The sequence below is a fragment of the Pteropus vampyrus genome, unplaced genomic scaffold (genome assembly GCF_000151845.1).
Source record: "Pteropus vampyrus isolate Shadow unplaced genomic scaffold, Pvam_2.0 Scaffold359, whole genome shotgun sequence".
In the NCBI taxonomy this organism is placed as follows: Eukaryota; Metazoa; Chordata; class Mammalia; order Chiroptera; family Pteropodidae; genus Pteropus; species Pteropus vampyrus.
The window spans coordinates 171311-175284 of NW_011889140.1; the positions used below are offsets into that span (position 1 = coordinate 171311).

The 3974-nt window shown below is 37.6% G+C and overlaps 1 pseudogene; it reads left to right on the forward strand.

The window, feature by feature from the left end:
- The first annotated feature begins 3598 nt into the window (after nt 1-3598).
- On the forward strand, nt 3599-3717 carry LOC111731294 (annotated as a pseudogene).
- The last annotated feature ends 257 nt before the right edge of the window (nt 3718-3974 follow it).

The window sequence follows — 3974 nt, forward strand, 5'->3', positions numbered from 1 at the left end:
AGAGATGCGTAGGACAAGGTATGTGGGAGGGGACACTGAGCTTCCACGCTCTCTCCGGGGTGACACTCTTCCAGCACCTCCACGTGTTCACCGATCCAGAAGTTCCCTGAACCCCCTCCTAGTTTAATGAGGTTTCAATCGATGTCCCCTTTATTTGTCCCCTAAGGCTTCCATAACAAAATATCACAGGCAGGGGCGGGAGCTTAAACAACGGAAATTTATTTTCTCACATTTCTAGAGGCTGAAGTCCAAGATCAAGGTACCAGCAGAGTCCAGTCCACTGAGTCCTCTCCTTTCGGCTTGCAGATGGCCTCCCTCTTGCTTCCTCTTCACATGGTTGTCCCTCTGTGCATGGGACACCCCACTGCTGTCTCACTTATACTCTAGTCTCTTCTAATGTGGATGCCTATTAGATTAAATTGGGGCCCACCTTAACTGCTTCATTTTAACTTAGTTATCTCCTGTAAGGCCCTATCTCATACAGTCTCATTTTGAGGTACTGGAGGTTAGAGCTTCAACGGATAAATTTTGGACTTATGTGAATTTAACAAGGTTACTGGATACGAGTTCAGAAGGTAACTATCAGTTGCCTGTCTACACGCTAGAAATAAATAAGAAAATAAAATTTAAAAAATGGAATTCATAATCACACCAAAAATATATAGGAATATATCTTTAAAATGTACAGGATGTCTGTGATGAAAACTATAAAGTATTGGCGAGAGAAATTAAAGACGACACAAAGAAATAGAGGAATACGCCACATTTATGGCTCGAAGATTCAATATTGTAGTCAAGTCATCCCAAATTGATCCATAAGTGCAATGCAACCCACATAAAATCTGAGCAGAGTTTGTTCGTTTTGGGTGGAAACTGACAGGCTGATTCTAAAATATGCATAGGAATGCAAAGAACCTAGAATAGCCAAGCCGGTCTTTAAAATTAAGTATATAAATGATCATTTATACCACCAAAAACCAATTATTATAAGGTTATGGTTCTGAGATGGGGCGGGAGGGTGATATTGGCACAGAAAAAGTTAAGCAGATGAGTGGACTAGAATAGAGAATCCAGAAGCAGACCTAAACACACAGTTACCTGATTTATGACAGAGTCTCTACTGAAACCCAGAAGGAAAAGGACGATCTTTTGAAAAAAACGATGCTCGATCAAATGGATATCAATACGGGGAAAAAAAAGCATCCCTATTTCTTACCATATCCCAAAATCAACTCAGTAGGATTGTATACCTAAATATGACAGGTTAAAAATAAGCTTTAAAATAATAACATAAAAATATCTTCATGACCTTCAAATAAGAAACAATTTCTTAAACAGAAAATTGGACTACATTAAAATTAAGAACTTTTGTTTACCAGAAGAAACCGCTCGGAGGCCTAAAAGGCAACCTAAGAATAGTATACAATATTTACAACACATATAGCTAATTAGTGGCTTATTTATCAAATATATTAAGAACTACTAAAAATCAATGCAAAAAAATACACATACACACACGACCCAATAGACAAATGGGCTTGAGCAGGCACCAAAAAAAAGGACATCCAAATGGTCAATAAACATATGTTCATCTTATTATTAAGCAGATAAAGTAAAATTCAAACCACTACGTGCTATCACTAGATATACACAAAAATGGTCAAAATTAAAAAGACATATGGTGTCAAATGTTGAAGAGGAAGTGGAATAATCTAACTCCGACATACTGTCGGTTGGGATGAGAATTCCTGTAATCACTCTTGAAACTTCTAGAGTGGAACATCGTCCCTCCCTATGACTAGGTGGCCATGTCCTGGTTTTCCCCGGCCAGTTTTGGCTTATGCATGTTTTCTCAGAATCCCTTTTAGTCTAGCATTTGTCCTGGACGTTTTCATTTGAAACAAAATTTAGTCATTAAGATAAGTCGGGAAAGGTCTGGTGGACTTCTACTTTATTCTTCTAGCTCCTGCCAGGACCTCGTCTAGACTTATATGCAATAGAGTTCATACTTTAACACATTGTTAAATCTTAAAGGCAACCAGAGATAACACACTTTCCTTTCTCCATCTCTCTCCTGATGCCATATAACTAAAATTTCTCCTTGATGGAGAGGATGCAGAATGCTTTAAAAATAAATATTCGTGGACACAAATATTCGTGGACAGGAAGCGCTGTCTTTTTCAGTCTTGAATTGTAGTGAAAGAAGATCTTGAGACTGCTGCCCCCGCTGGCCACTTGGTATAATACCAGCCAGCTGTGCCGTGGCCCCTGTGCATTGGCCTGCAAGAATCATGAAGCCAATAGGTGCCAGCTGCTGTGGTTAGTGGGGACATTGATAAACTATAGGTTAGATGTATTTCAAATATGTGCAGAAAATAGAGTGAATCGAGAGTAGTCTAAATGCTCTTATTTTGGATGGTTTTGTTATCTATTGCATGGTGTGAATCTATAATCGTTCATATGTTTGTCATTATTCGGGAATGCTTTTTTTTTATTTCACAATACATTCTCTCAGGAGCAATGAGATCTAATAAACGAAAGTAAATATTTAATAAGAAATTAAGTATTGTTTCGGTTTCTCAAGGAAGGTGAAGATAAATTATTTTCACGAAATATTTGTTGACATTAGCTATCCATCATGGGGTGACATCACTGGCTACATGAAAACCAGAAGACACAAATGGATTGAAGAAATGTCCGCATGTATGTTAAAGGAGGAGCTATTTTAGGAAGGCTGTAAGCATCCACGAAAGGTGAGTCTTCGTATCGCTCCATGAAGCATGACTTTACATTATGATGCAGTGACCATTGCAAATTAATTCTGTTCATTTTTAAGTTTCAAATTTTCTTGTGCCAACACAGAACGTGAAGTGACAGCTGTCAATGTGTTTGCTCCTTTAGCAGAACAAGAACTTTCAAACAGTTAAATGATAACTGTATTATAGCAGTGTCATTGATGCCTCAAATAGAAACTCGCTTCAGTAATGGCTGCATCTTTATCTCTAATTCATGGAGTCAAAGTAAAGCTTTTAAAATTTATTCTACAAAGGGAAAATGTACGACATGATGGTGAATGCTACTACAGTTTTGCTTAAAACATTCAACACTAAAGATAATGTTTTTGTGGTGATAATACAAATATGAATTTTGGTAGAGCATTGCACTGAGGTAAAAACAATATTCTTATTAAATTAAGAAACCTATGGAGTAGCAGTGTGGCTGGAATTGGTTGTGGTTCACCCATAATTTGTTAAGGTGTCAAAAAGATGTGCTATTCTTCTGCACATCAGAGGACACTATCGAAAGAGTGAAAAGACAACCCATAGAATGGGAAGAAATATTTATAAATCATGTATCTGACAAGGGATTAATATCCAGATTATATAAGGAATCCTTGCAATTTAACAACAAAACAACAACCCAGTTCAAAAATGGGCAAAAGACTTATATAGCTATTTGTCCAAGAAAGATAGATAAACGGCCAATTAGCAAATGAAAAATGTTCAATATCACCAGTGATTAAAGAAATAATACAATAAAAACCACAGTAAGATCCATTTCACACCTGCTAGGAAGGCTGTTATAAAAATTGAAATGGGTCTACGGCCCTGCCACGCTGAGCAAGCCCGATCCCGTCTGATCTTAGAAGCTAAGCAGGGTCGGGCCTGGTTAGTACTTGGATAGGAGACCACTTAGGAAGACCAGGTGCTGTAGGCATAAAAAATTAAAAAAAAAAAAAAAAGGGATTGTAAGCTGACAAGGTCCTTGCAATCTGTGAGGTCAATCAAAGGTTGCCCTGCCTAAAAAAAAAAAAAAGAAAGAAAAAAAAATATTGAAATGGAAAATAGCGAGTGCTTGTGAGGAGAGAGAAAACAATTGGAACTCTGCATGGTTCGTGGGAATGAAAAACGGTGCAGCCACTGTGGAAAACAGAATGGCGTTTCCTTGAAGGTTAAGTACAGAATTGCCATATG